We start from the raw sequence: 14,540 nt of genomic DNA on the forward strand, positions 1-14,540 counted from the left end.
GAGGCAGAGACAGGCAGATCGCTGTGAGTTCGAGGCCAGCCTGGTCTACAAAGTAAGTCCAGGATGGCCAAGGCTACACAGAGAAACTCTGTCTCAAAAAACAAAAAGAACTCAACAGTTCTTTGAATTTAGAAGAATTTGCCCTGTAAACAAATTGTTTGTCTGGTGTGGTGGAGCACACCTTTATTCCCAGAACTTGAGAAGCAGAGACAGGCAGATCATTGTGAGTTTGAGGCCAGCCTGGTCTACAAAAGTGAGTCCAGGGTGGCCAGGACTGTTATACAGAGAAACCAGGACTGTTATACAGAGAAACCCTGTCTCAAAAAACCTAAACAAAACAAAACAAATTTCTCCCTTCCATGCTTTTTTGTTGTGTCTGTGTAGTCCTGGCTGTCCAGAACTATGTAGACCAGGCTAGCCTTAAATTCAGAAAGATCAGCTGGGCATGGTGGCACGCACCTTTAATTGCATCACTTGAGAGACAGAGGTAGTTGGATCTTTGTGAGTTTGAGGCCAGCCTGGTCTACAAGTGAGTCCAGGACAGTCAAGGCTAGCACAGAAAAACCCTGTCTCAAAAAACAAAAATAATTCACAAAGATCTGCCTGCCTCTGCCACCCAAGTGCTGGAATTACATGTCTATGCTACCACATCCTGCTGTGTGTGTATGTGTGTTTGACACATGTTTTCTTCATGTAGCTCTAGAACTCTCTAGAAGCAGGGTGGCCTTGAATTTACAGAGATAGGCCTGCCTCTGATTCCTGAATGCTGGGATTAAAGGCATGAACCACTACCGCAAGCCTCTCCCAGAATCTTGACAGGCGCAGCCCCAGTTTCTAGATGTGACCTCTAGGAGGCCTTCACTGACCAGCCTTGTCCTAGCTTCCTCATATGGCACCCTAGCTGCCTGTTGTCTTCCTCCCCCCCCCCCCCAAGAGACAGGGTTTCTCTGTATAACCACCCTGGCTGTCCTGGACCACAACTTGTTTAGTAGACCAGGCTGGCCTCCAACTTACAGAGATCTGCCTGCCTCCGCCTCCCGAGAGCAACCCAGGCAGGAACTTGCTGTATAGCTCAGGCTGGCCTAGAACTTCTAACCTTCCTGTCTCTACCTCCCAGACTCCAGGATTACAACCTGGAGCCTCCATTCCCCACCCCCATCCCCCACAGGGTTTCTCTGTGTAGCCTTGGCTGTCCTGGACTCACTTCGTAGACCAGGCTGGCCTCAAACTCACAGCGACCTGCCTGCCTCTGCCTCCCGAGTGCTGGGATTAAAGGCGTGTACCGCCACCACCAAGCCTGGCTATGCCTCTTTTTAGTTTTGTTGAGACAAGGTCTTGCTATAATGGTCCTGGCTATCCTGGTATTCCATACGCGTAGCCTCGCTGCCCTTAAACTCTCGCCAATCCTTCTGCCTCAGCTTCTCACGTTCTGGGATTACAAGTACGCATCGCAATGCTGAGGCCCAGCTCTCTGGCTCCTTCTACCAGTTTGCAAGGCTAGAACAATGAACTGCTCTGGCTGGTGGCTAAGTCCTTAGCACCAGGCAAGGGAGCAGGTGCCTAGCAAATGGTTGTTGAATGAATATTTGCCTCTCAGTTATTTATTTTTGGTGTTTTGAGATGGTTTCTCCCTGTATCCTTGGCTGGCTGGCTTGGAACTCAACCCTGTAGATCAGGCTGGCCTCGAACTCACAGAGATCTGCTTGCCTCGGCCTCTCAGAGTGCTGGGATTACAGGCGTGGCCACAGTGCCGGTGTTTGACTTTGTGGTTTTTTTGGGGGGGGGGATATGGTTTGGGAGTTCTCAAGAGGGGTAGACCTGTGGTTTCCTGCATTCACTTCTAAAAGGGTGTCCTGGGGGCCACTAGAGGCTCAAGGTGCTGGGCTGAAATCATGGGGTCCTTCTTGCTGAACCAAACTCTCTGGCTTCTGTTTCTTCACTCCTTGCCAGGAATAAATCATGTTCTGAGTGACTGGAGTCATTGCTTACAGCTCCGTGAGAGAGAGCTGGTGTAGGGTGGGGCGAGGGGCAGTGGCCTTGGGGCTCCTGTCAGTAAAGGCCTAGGCCTTTGGGTTGGGGGGATGGGAAGGAGTGGCTGGGCCTGTCCCTGGGAGGCTGCAGTCATTGCTGGGGGGGCTGGGGGGGGGGAGACAATGGGGCTCAGCATCTGCTCCTCGCTGGGAGAAGGGACCCTCCAGTGAAAAGCCAGGGAGAGCAGGGAAGTGTGGGAGGAATTGATGAGAAGGGGTGGAGCCAAGGAGATGCAGCGGGGAGGAAGGAGGGTAGGGGAAGGAAGAGCGCGGGGAGGGGAGAGGATCCAGGCTTCTCTTCTGCTCGGTGACCTGGTCCGGAGCCGCAGCTTCCCTCGCTTTGTCTGGGCCCGCCGAGACCTCACTTTTCTCGCCTAGCTGCAGCTCCAGTCCAGGGGGCTAGGCATCCAGCAGGTGCTCAATACTTACTTGGGAAAAATAAGAAATGTGGCCAACTTTGCTCTGGGAACTTTTCCCCTGTGTTGTCTCCACTCCTCCGGAGAAGCCGAGGACAGAGCTGGTCTTGGGAGCACGCCCAGGCGCCCCATGAATAATTGACCCTTGGTGGCGACACTGCCCGGCTCTGTCCGCGAGCTCTGCACCCGCCCTGCGTCGGAGTCCAGCCGCGCAGCTATGAGTGGCGGGTGTCCGGGAGGTTGGAGGCGGGGTGTCCGGCCTGTCCCAAAGCTGAGAGGAGGGCAGCTATGCCGAACCCCAGGCCCTATGGGGATCCACAAGGGCCCAGACCTCAGCGAACGACCACGCCTCGGCGCCTCCCAGCCGTGCAACCCCGGGGCCGAACCCAGGCTATGGGCTTGAGGAGGCCGCGAGGGGCTCAAACTCCTCTGAACCCCTTAACACCCGGCAATCGCAGCCGGAGCCGGGTCCCTCGAGTCTGACTGTCCAGGGCTCTGCGAACAGCTGTCCTCCCCCCCCCCCCTTTACTGTTCAGGGTTCTGCGGCGACGTTTGCTCCAAGCCTCATCTGCCCACTTAAAAAATATTAAGCGAAGAGCACCCCTACCTTCCACCCCTGGCTGGGGAGGGGGCGGACTCAGTTCTACCCGTATTTCAGAAGGAATGGGCACCCGGACCCCAATTCCCAGGGGCTCTTCTTTGGGTTAGGACACCCCAGACTTCCTGTGCGGGGGGGGGGGAGTTGTTCTCTCGGGCCCCCTTTGTGCCTGGCAGGGACAGCCCCCCATTTCCATGCGAGGTTCTGATGCTCCCTTCTTCCCCCCCCCCCCCGTTAATCTTTGTTCCCCTTTTCTGCTGAGAGGAGGGGGAAAAAGAGGGAGAGGGAGAAAGAAAAGAAGGAAAAAGGCGTGACTCGATTTTCAAACGAAACTCCCACAGCAAACAAAACCCTTTTAGAGAAATAAGAAAGGAGGAAGGAGGAAGAAAAGAGGGAAGGGGAAGAGAGAGAGAAAAAAGAGAAGCCTCCAGGCTTGCAATTCGAGTAGGAGAGTTGCACCAAGAGAAAGAGAAAGAAAAGAAGAAAAATCCTCTCTGCGGTAGAAAGAGAAAAAGAAAACTTGGGCCGACAAGAGGGGGGTGCTGGGGGGTGGAAGGAAGTGAGAAAACAAAAGAGAGATAAAAGGCTGCTTTTCTGTCTCTCTTCCTCTGCGAGCCGGCTTAGGAGGAGCTGTTTAGCATCCCTTCACGTCAGCCCTGCCTCATTCCCTTCTTCCAGGGAGGGAGAGAGCGCGAGCGAGCGAGAGAGAGCGAGCGCGAGAGAGAGCAGGAGGGAGAGAGAGAGGAGGGGGGGAGAGAAAGAGAGGAGCCGGAGGGAGGGTGGCAGAGCAGGGCGGGCGCGCGTGGAGGCGGCGCGCAGCAGCAACCCGGGCGGTGGGCAGCAGGAGCCCCCGGCCCGCCCGGCCCGGCCAGCGGAGGGCCCCCAGCGCGAGGAGCTGCGCCCGGAGTCAGGGTGAGTGTGTCCCGCGCGGCCCGCGGCCCCGCCAGCCCCCGGGGTGGCCCGCGACGGGGTGGCTGGGGGCGCGGGGGTGGGTCGCTGCGGCCGCGGTCGACCCGCCCCCCGCCTCTCCCCGGGGACGGCGGCGCGCAGGCCCGCAGCCGCGCTGCAAACATGTCGTCTTTTCCTTTCACTTCCACATTCCCTCATGCCGGAGAGCTGGAGCGAGAGAGGGAGAGAGCGGGGGAAAGAGGGAGAGATGGCGTCTCGGGGGGTGGGGAGGGAGAAGGGGGGAAGGGAGGAAGAGAGGGAGGAGAGCGCGCGCGAAGGAGAGGGAGAGGGAGAGAGGGAGAGAGAGGGAGGGAGAGAGAGAGAGAGAGAGAGAGAGAGAGAGAAGCGAAGGCAGAGAGAGGCAAAATGAAAGGAAAGCGCGGCGGCGCGGGAGGCCAGGGAGGCGGCCGCGGTCTCCGGCCCACACGTGGGTGTCGCGGCGCTCGGGGACGCTCCCCCCGCACCCGGCCCGGGACTCAAAGTTTCACCCCTCGCCGCCCCGCCCCTGCGGCTGCCCACAAACTTTTTACTCCGGGAGCGGGTGGGGTGGCCGCGCGGCGGGCCCGGCGGGGTGGCGAGGGCGCTGCGCGCAGCTGGGGTGCCGGGCGCCCCTCGAGGGCAGCAGGCGTCTCTAGCCGGGTACCGGGGACTCGGGCCCCGGTCGGTGGCCCCGGCTCCGACCTGTTGAAGGCGCTCGCCGGGTGCAGGGAATGGGTGGGCAGATCCCCACGGTTGGTCTCGAGCCTCCCGAGGCTCGGCCTTCCTTCCTTGCCGCCCCCTCTCCCTCTCCTCGCGGTCATTTTCCTAATTGGATGGTGCTGTGGGGCGTGATCGTCGGCGTCAGATTGAGGAGGTTCCCCCCCCCCCCCCAGCCGGGTGGTCTTCCTTCCCCGACTCTCAGACCCCACGAAGCTGGGCTCTGTGCCACCCCCACCCCCAGCTGCGGACTTGCTAACTCGTGCGTAGCGGGTTGTTGGTTTCCTTTTTTTTTTTTCAACTTGCCTTTCAAGATGACTTTTATGGTCCCTGCAAATGCTTCCCTCCAGTCTAAACTGTAGTTTGGGAAGATTTAAGAGGCCAGGGAGGTGCTTGTGTGGGCTTTAACTAATCCAAAACGGTCATTAATGTATCTCTACGCCCTGCGAGATGGTTCCGGCCAGGCCAAGCAGTAGCCTGGGTGTGTTTTCACCCGGACACTGCGGAGTTCCTTCACGGTCTTAGCGGCCAGCCTGCCAGTGAGGGGACACTTGACCTGTGGGCCCTGTGCCCTATCTTCGAAGGGCACCCTGAGCGTCTTTCTTTCCGTTCACAATGGAAACTCTCCGACACTGTCCACCTGAAGCCGTAACTAGTCCCCGGGGGTTCCTCGGAAGCTTACAAAACTCCCCCACAGGTGTGCGGAGGACTTTGTGCTGTTGGGGGTCATCCAGCCAGCTTTGACGCTGCCCTCTCAGCTTTGCCTTTGTACGTGTGTAAGTAAAAGCAAAGTTCATTTCTGCCAAAGAGATGTTGTGTGGGAACGGGGTCGCGGCGGGGGGGGGGGCCGGCGGGGGAGGGTATGGGTCACCTTCCTAGGGAACTTCCAAGAGCCAGGGAGCTGGTGTGGGAAACTGCGATGGGGGGGGGGTGCTGGTGCGGGGAGGGGAATAGTCCTGTCTTTAGCTATAAACATGTTCTTATTAAAGCCGAGGGGCTGCCTGTCTGCTCTCGGTTTTGAGATGTAGCATGAGTGTCACCTTTTCACTTGTTTTAAAGCAGATTTACCTGTGAGACCTTTGCTTAGTGGTTTTGTCCTCCTCTCGCCTCACAAGTAACCCAGGGCCAGGCACCTGCTCTTCTTGGAGCACAGCCTTGACTCGATCACTTACAGCTCTTGCCACCTTGCAGAGCTGACTTTACTGCCTCGGGGCACTGGGTAGAGCTTCCCTCTTTGGGGTAGGGGGAATGGACAGTCTGGTCTGCTTTCCTGCGTGACCATGTGCCAAGAGTGTCAGTGTGACGACGTGGGGACAGAACTGCTATCTAGAGAGTCTTAGTTGTCTTCTCCAGGCTGTTCTGAGCTGGCCCTTGGCCCCACGGTATACAAGGCATTTGTTTTGTGCTCGGGTCACTTCTGTCACAACCAGGCGTTTTATTTTAGGCTCCCTGTTTAGAGACAAGGAGACAGACAAGGCCTAGAATATCTTTGGGGTTGGAGGAAAGTAATGGGATTGCCAGAGTTTGCCTGGAGTCTAGTTTAGGTTTGCCTTGTGGCCTAGAGGCGTTTTGAGCTTGGCTGCTTTCCTGAAGAATACCCATTTCCTTCTTTTTTGAGACAGTGTATCCCTACCTAGCCCAGACTGGCTTTGAACTGCTGATCCTACTGTCTAAAGTGCCTAAGTGCCGAGATTACAGGCTTCTGCCACCATGCCTGGCTCTAGGATAGCTTTTTTTCTATGGGTCTTGATCCTTTAGCTTAGCTTGTTAGAGATTGTGCATATCAGATATATTCATAACAGTAGCAAAATGAGAGTTATGAAGTAAGTAGTAATGACATAATTTTATGGCTTGGGGAGGTCAACACAACATGAGGAACTGTATTAAAGGGTCATAGCATTAAGAGGGTTGAGAACCATTGGAAGAGTAGAAAACTAAAAGGAAGACTATTATTTATTTATGTTTGTTTGTTTATTTGTTTTGCTTTTGAGACAGGGTTTCCCTGTGTAGCCTTGGCTATCCTGGACTCACTTTGTAGACCACGCTGGCCTCAAACTCACAGAGATCCACCTGCCTCTGCCTCCCCAGTTAGGAAGACTATTTTCATTCCGAAAGAAACTGTGAAAAGGCCCGCCATCCTCCCACACCACTGCTGCTGTTTGGTACAGGTTCCTCCTTTGGCTTGGGCACCCACAGCTTCCCTCACTCCTTTTACCAGGGCTTGGACCCAAGCAAGTTGTTACTCAGTTTGTAGGAGAAAGGATTCTGAATCCCCAAGGCCCCTCTGTGAAGGGCGGGTGGACCATTCCTTCCACTCAAACACTGGAAGACCTTCGAGAGACTGTTTAAAAACAACCAAGGCAGGAAGAACACCGTGTTGACCTCACAGTCAGAAGTAGGCAAGTCAGTCAAATCTGAGCCTCTGGCATCTGTTTTCAGCACTCTTTCCACAAGGCCATTTAACTTTGCTGCTCCTGGGGCTCCTCAGCCACACTTAGTTCAAAGAGCGTGGCTATGAGGACATGAAACCATGGGCTGGTGGGACATGTCCAGGCTGAAGAAACATCACCTTATTTTCCAGGCATGCTGGACAGGCCAGGGCAATTATTGGGAGAGCTTGCTGCTATTTTCACACTGACTTCTTTAAAGTCTAGCAGTTCAACAGGGTAGAAGTTTAGTCATCAGGATGTTCCTAAATTACCGGGTTTTGATCCGGAATACTTTCTTCATACTTTGTACTTGTGGGTCGGTTTTTTTTTTTTTTTAAGGCTGGCCAGAGGGGAAGGAAGAACAAGGACAGAAGGAAGCGCCTCAGCTAGCTGGTCTCCACTCAACAGTTTGGAGCTGCTAGATCATTTAGTGTGGCAGAGATCTTGGCTATATATGGATTTCCCCCACCACCATCTTTTTATTTATTTATTTATTTATTTATTTACTTATTGCTTATTTGCTTTGTCCATTGCTAAGCCCTTGTAAGACTAACATATAGTTGGCCTTCCATAAGTACTTGTTGAATGATATACTGGGCCTTAGGAAAAGCATTTCCCCTCCTAGGAGGAGCTCAGAAATGACAGGCAGAGGCAGGGACAGGGAGGTGATTGATGGGAGCTGCAGAGTTGTGCTGTGATTCATTGTCTCAAACAGGCTCCAGACAGGTAAGGCAGGAAGGGGGTTGGGAAAGAGTGGATCCTGAATGGGTGGAGCCACAGGGTGGAGACTCCTGCAAAACAATAGAGAGGTTTTGCTTTGGACTCAGACACTGGGAGGAGGATGTGATCAGGTGTTCTGGGCCAGGGTGATGCTGAGGAATATATGTCACGGCCAATAGTCCTCGCAGGTGCTGGCGGGCACATCGCTGTTCTTTGGTAGCCTGGGAAACGGCACAGAGGCTTTAAGTCACCTGTCCAGGGGCCCAGAGCTGCTGTCTTGAGCCTCACTTCCCTAGAATAGTGGTCAGGCCCCTCATGCGAAGGAGCTGAGTCTTCAGCCTTTATGTCCCCCTTAAAGGATATCGGGCGAGAAGCTAAAAAAGAAACTGTCAGTCTACTGCAGAATGAGGGTCCTTGCAGTGCCTGGTGATGGTTCAGCCAGCGAGGACTGAAAGGGTGTGCTTATTTTCCAGGCCCTAATTATTCCCCAGTAGCAGTACCAGACCAGGACTCATTGTACTTGACAAGAGCACACGTGAACACAAGGAATGCCGGGAATCAAATCCAGGCTTTTGCACAAGAGTCAGTACCACTGAGCTACACTGCTGCCCTATTGGGATATGTTTAAACTGGCAGGAATTTCAAAGCTAAGTAGGAATGGACTGTTAAGGGCTGGGGAAGTGGCCCAGGCAGTAAAGTGTTGGCAAGTTAGATGTTCAGCACCAGTCTGAGCTCTGTCGTGGTACACACTCCAGAACTGGAACTGTGGAGACCAGGGGCGAGGGTGAGGGGATTTCTGGGGCTCACTGGCTGGCCAGCCTAACTAATCCAGGAAACTTTAATCTCAAAAAGAAGGTGGGTGCCACCTGAAGAATGACACTCTGACCTCCACCTGCATGCAAACATGGATAGGTGCACCTGCACACACAAATGCACCCAGAGCAAGGAGGTCTCCAGCCGATGCCCCACACATGGAAAGTCCAGCCTGCTAGCCCAGCAAAGTGTAGCCCATAGCAGCTGCTCGTTAATGGGTTTGTGGCATTCTAGGCCCTATGCTGTCCCATCCTCCTGGAGCTTGCAGTCTGTCTGGGAGAGACAGACATTAAACGAATAATTACACAAATACTCTTTAATTACAGTTGTTATAAATGCTTCAAAGGAAGAAGTTCAGAGGCATAGGAGCCAATAATTAGCAAGGGAGGAGTGAAGGGACAGTTCCTGAAGAAAGGGCATTTGAAAGCCTCCTGACGGCAAGGAGGGCTTTAACCAGGGTGGGATACTTTGTTGCTCTTTTCTTTGGAAATAGAGTAAAGAAAAAGGCACTCTGGGTAATTAATGGAAGGGTTAGACAGCTTGTACAGGTCTAACTCAAAAGCCTTGACAAAACATTTTTGTTTGTTTGTTTTTCGTTTGGTTTTTGGAGACCAGGTTTCTCTGTGTAACCTTCCCTGTCCTAGACTCGCACTGTAAAACCAGGCTGGCCTCGAACTCACAGCGATCCACCTGCCTCTTGAGTGCTGGGATTAAAGGGCGTGTGCCACCATGCCTGGCGACGAACATTTTGTTACTTTACTATGTATGTGTCTGAGCACAAGGATGCCATGGTGCACTGTGTGGAAGTCAGAGGAGGCGATGCCCCACACACGTGCATCTCCGGGGATTGAACTCAGGTCATCGAGTTTGGCAGCAAGTGCCTTAACCTGCAAAACTATCCTGCTGACAGCTTCTCTCTCTCCCTTACTGGTGGGTTTTGTTTGTTAGTTTGTTTTTAGTAACTAAGGCTGGCCTCAGCTTGCTTTGAAATACTGACCTTGAGCACCTGAAACTCCTTGAGCAGCTAAGTGCTGGGGTTGCAGGCATGCACCACCACACCATGCTTGCCTTAAGTTCACAGCCACTCCCCTGCCTCTGCCTCCCCAGTGCTAGGATTAACAGGCACCATAGCATCAGGCCTGGCCCGGTCTGTTCACTTTCATATGAATCTTGCTATTCTCCATGGGAATGGTGTACCAGCACCATCAGCATTACCTGGGAGCTTCGTAAAAATGCAGGCTCCTGGGCCCCTCCGCAGATTTGCTGAGGTTGCATTTTAAGAAGATTGCCACGGAGGTAGCGCAGGAGACTGCGGAGTCCTGAATTGGGAGGTTGCTAGTTGTGTGTGTGTTGCTAGTGGTGTGACCTAGAACAACTCCTGGCAAGTAGCAGGGAAATTAGGCAAGCCCACGGATCCCTTCTGGCGTCTCTGACCTTTGGCTTTTGGAGCTTTGTGCTATCTCCAAGCTTGTCGCCGGCCAGGGCCTCACCCCTGCATTGCCTTCCTGGGGACTCTCCTTTCATTTCAGCAAGCACTCGAGCACGCTCAGAGTTTCTGAGGAGTAACAGAGTAAGTTGTAAAATGTTTTGGAGCTTTGTGCCACAGACCCTCACACAGGAAGATTTACCCTGAAGTAAGAAACCCCTGCAGGGTCTGAGGGCTTTAGGGACGGAAGGTTTCTGCCCCAAGTGGAGGTTTACAGGGGATGCGGGGGGGGGGGGGGGGGGGAGGGCCGGACCTGCTCAGTGGTTCCCCAGCTGCATGCGAACTTGGTCTTTTCAGAATTGCACTGGACCTTTGTACCTGGCTTCCTGACTCCACTGTAGGGTAGGGGATAGGCAGGGGTGGGGTTTTAACCGGAAGCCGTGCAGGTTATGTGTGTGGTGCGCCATTCTGGAAGAGGATTGTACTCATTAGCTTCAGAGGAGCTCTTGGCTCTAGCCCAGCTGTTCGTTTTGTTTTGTTTTGTTTTTGTTTTGAGACAGGGTTTCCTCTATGTAGCCCTGGCTGTCCTGTACTCGCTTTGTAGACCAGGCTGGCCTCAAACTCACGAGGATCCGCCTGCCTCTGCCTCCCGAGCGCCGGGATTAAAGGCGCCCTCCTCCACTATCCTGCGTGTCAAATATTTACATGACAATTCATAAAGCCAGGCTTGGTGCCCTTAAACCCAGCATTTAGCAGGCAGAGGCAGGCGCAATTCTAAGCATGTTGCATATTATCTATTAGCTTATTTTATTTATTCATTCATTCATTTTGTGGGGAGTTTTGGGGGGGGTGAAAATGGAGACAACTCCTGTAGTTCAGGCTGCTTTCAGCTTGCTATGTAGCTGCAGCTCGCCTCACACTCTTTTTTCTTTCCTTTCTTTTTGTTTTTTTTAATTTTTGGTTTTTTGAGACAAGGTTTCTCTGTGTAGCCTTGGTTGGTCTGGACTCCTTTGTAGACCAGGCTGGCCTCAAACTCCCAGAGATCCGCCTGCTTCTGCCTCCCAAGTGCTGGGATTAAAGAAATAAGCCACCACCGCCTGCCCATCTGGCTTCAAACTCTTAAAACCCTTTTCTACACTTCCTGAGTGCTGGGACTGAAGGCATGCACTACTCTCTGGAGCTCTGTTTAAATATTTAGCTCCCTTAAGTAGAAGAACTTCCCTGAAGTCACCTGTAGCAAGCATAGGAGCAAGCACTGGGCCCAGGTGAGATCCTTTTTAGTAGTGGAGATGGAGGTTACAGGGCGTTACCCCCCCACCCCACCTTAGAAAGCATCTCCTGGTCCATGTATATGACATGTGACAGGAAGAATTTTCATAAGGAAACAGAACGGGATGGAGCCAGGTTCCCAGACTGGGTCCAACTTCCTCTTATTTGCAAAGCAAAGAATTAGCAAACAAGATTACTGCAGCCTTGAAGACTAAACGTTCTGGAAGGAAAGCCTTTGAAGAATCACACCCTCGAGTTAGGGGAGGGGGCTGCAAGAGGAAATTGGGGTAGATCCCCAAACGGAACAGATTAAAGGGTGTTAGAGGCAAAGCTAGCCAAATGCATGTCAGTGGCATCATAAGGTGAAATAACTGGTTTTATTACCTCCTAATTAATGTGTGGTGCTCCCAGACCCTTCCCCCTCCCCCCTCCTCCTCCCTTCTCTCCCTCCCCCCTCCCCTCCCCCTCCCCCCTCCCCCCACAGTGCTTTACCCCAGCACGGAGGCCTTTTGTCTCCTTTTCTCATTCCAGTGCTATCTGAATTTTCATGCATATGATTTTTCTTCATAACGTGTATGTGCATGTTTGCAAATGAGGTCAAATCACTACCAGAAATGGGCTAGCCTCTAAAGAGGGTTTCGGTTCCGTCTTTCACACGCGCCATTGTATGAGTTTCTGGTAAAATATATATATATATATATATATATATATATATATATATATATATATATATATATATATATGCTCTATTGTATGTTTATTTCTGGGAGTGCGCAGAGAGCTCTGGGAAATGTGAGGGTTTTCTGAGCAGTCAGAACTAAGCATGAGAGATCACTGTGGTCCAACTGTCTTCCTTCCAGTTGGAGTACCCTGGTTAGGAACTACAGAATCAAAAGAAGGTTGGGGAGATTGCTACAGACAGCAAGAACGCCCAGATTTAAATGAGAAACTAACATTGTGATTGACTCTTGCTTGTACGTGGATTGTCTGGGGTTGGAGGAGGCTGTGTGCCCGGGTACCGCCCTGGTGACCATCCCATTTCCAGTAGGTCAGTGATGGTCTAGCTTCCTGGTCGTGAATGCAGTTCTGCATGCCTGATAAAACACAACAAGCAAACTTGACTGCTCATATTTTGTGTCACCCAGCACGTCTCCCTACGGACCACTGCCAACTGTTCTCTTGAAAACTGTCAGGTGCCCCTTGGAAGCCAGTGGTGTGGTTGGCTAATCTCACTTTGTGATTCTAATAACTGGACCCTGAGCTTACAAACTGTCTTGTTGACAAATGTGACTTATGTTAGCTTCAGACAGACCTCAAGACCTCTTGCAGAAGTGTCTTGACTTGTTTTGCCTATATACAGCCCTACTTGAGTGGGGGCCTGTTTACCCCTGCCCAAGCTGAGAACCTGTGCCTGCCTCCCTAGGGTTTTCTCCCTGCCTTTCCAGCCAGTCCTGCCCAGACTGCCTCTGTAGCAGTGGGTGCCCCTCATCCTGCACTCTAGTTTCTGCTCTGGTTTCCTTTCTGCTGTCATTCCCGTCACACTAGAATCCCCTGACTGCTCCAGGCGGTTACCGTCAGGACAGCCTAGCCTGCTCTGATCTGGTTTATCAGTGGTCCCTCTCTCTGATTCTGTTATCTCTGCCATTTCCCCCGTGCTGTGCTGCACTTTGATGCCTTGGCCACAGTCCTCTGCGTTCAGCTTTTCTGTCCACATGTCTGGTTCAACTGAGTGGGGCTCTACCTCGATCACATGGCCCCATGCACAGCCCACAGGTGGACTTTGGTTTGTGACACATTTAACAAGTGAGCATGGGGCCGGGCGTGGTGGCGCACGCCTTTAATCCCAGCACTCGGGAGGCAGAGGCAGGCAGATCACTGTGAGTTCAGGGCCAGCTTGGTCTACAAAGCGTGTCCAGGACAGCCAAGGCTACACAGAGATACCCTGTCTCGAAAAACAAACACAAACAAAACAAAACAACAACAAAAACTAAGTATGTTTTTATATATATAGCTGGGATCATAGATCTGCCCCATCCAGATATTGTGCTGAGAGTGGGAGGGACTTTACATTTTGTGCCCGCTTGCTCTAGCAAGCATGACTGAGCCGCGCCCCTAGCCCCTTGTTTTGTTTTGAGACAGGGCCTGAACTTACATGTAGATCAAACATCCTCAAACTTGTAGTGGTCTTCCTGTCTGCCCCTCCCCCAAACCTGGCTGTACCTATTTTTCTTTTCTTTCTCTATTCTTTTTTTTTTTTTTTTTTTTTTTTTTTTTTTTTGAGACAGGGTCTCTACATAGTCTGAGCTGTCCTGGAATTCATTAGATCAGGCTAGCCTCAAACTCACAGAGTGCTGGGATTAGGAATTTGAAAAGCTTTATAGAAAGTCATCACTGTCCTCTTCACATTTATTTGTCCCAGTGGTTTAGCTGTCTTTCATTTTTTTCTTTAAAGATTTATTTATTATGTAAACATTATTCTGCCTGCATGTACACCTGCACACCAGAAGAGGGCACCAGATCTCATTATAGATGGTTGTGAGCCATCATGTGGTTGCTGGGGATTGAATTTAAGTGCTCTTAATCTGTGAACCATCTCTCCAGCCCCTCTTTTTTTAGTTTTTGTTTTGTTTTTTTGAGACAGGGTTTCTCTGCTTAGCCTTGGCTGTGTAAACCAGACTGGCCTTGAACTCACAGCAATCCACCTGCCTCTGCCTCCCAAGGGCTGCGATTAAAGGCACTATATAGCCCTGGCAGGCCTAGAGCTTGCTGTGTAGACCAGGATGGCCCCATTCACAGATCTGCGTGCTTCTGCCTCTACTTCTTGAGAGCTAGGATCAAAGGTGTGCGCCACCATACCCAGCTTTTCTTTCTTTAATCCCACAAGTTAATTAGGTGCTGTTAAAGAAAAAAAAAGGTGTGTGTGTTACAGCTCCAAGGACAACTCCTGTGAGATCTGAAGATTGAACTCTGGTTCAGGTTACACTTGGCGGCAAGCACCTTTCACTTGCTGAGCCATCTCCGCAGCCTGGGTGCTGTTTTACATGTTGTGTGGTTATCGCTGCTGTGGAGTTCTTTCCTCTAATCTTCAGCATTTTGTGCATTCCATTTTTTCCTTTCAGCTCAGCTCTTTCTAGGATTTTAACATTTAATGATCACGTTTTTTTAAAGTTTCAGTTTCTGTTTGGTTAAACTTTT

At 51.9% G+C, this 14,540-nt stretch overlaps 1 protein-coding gene across 4 annotated transcripts in view; it reads left to right on the top strand.

The window, feature by feature from the left end:
* The first annotated feature begins 2,290 nt into the window (after nucleotides 1-2,290).
* ZNF710 (zinc finger protein 710) overlaps nucleotides 2,291-14,540 on the top strand; it is a 71,051-nt gene continuing 58,801 nt past the window's right edge. The window contains exon 1 of one of the 4 annotated variants that reach the window (XM_084772419.1): nucleotides 2,291-2,444. The gene's annotated coding sequence lies outside the window, so the exon portion shown is untranslated. Of the gene's footprint in view, nucleotides 2,445-2,484; nucleotides 3,957-4,298; nucleotides 5,465-14,540 lie in introns of those variants that run through there. The other 3 variants (XM_084772416.1, XM_084772417.1, XM_084772418.1) reach the window with 3 other exon arrangements.

The sequence above is a fragment of the Acomys minous genome, assembly GCF_964271855.1.
Source record: "Acomys minous genome assembly, chromosome: 2".
NCBI lineage: Eukaryota > Metazoa > Chordata > Mammalia > Rodentia > Muridae > Acomys > Acomys minous.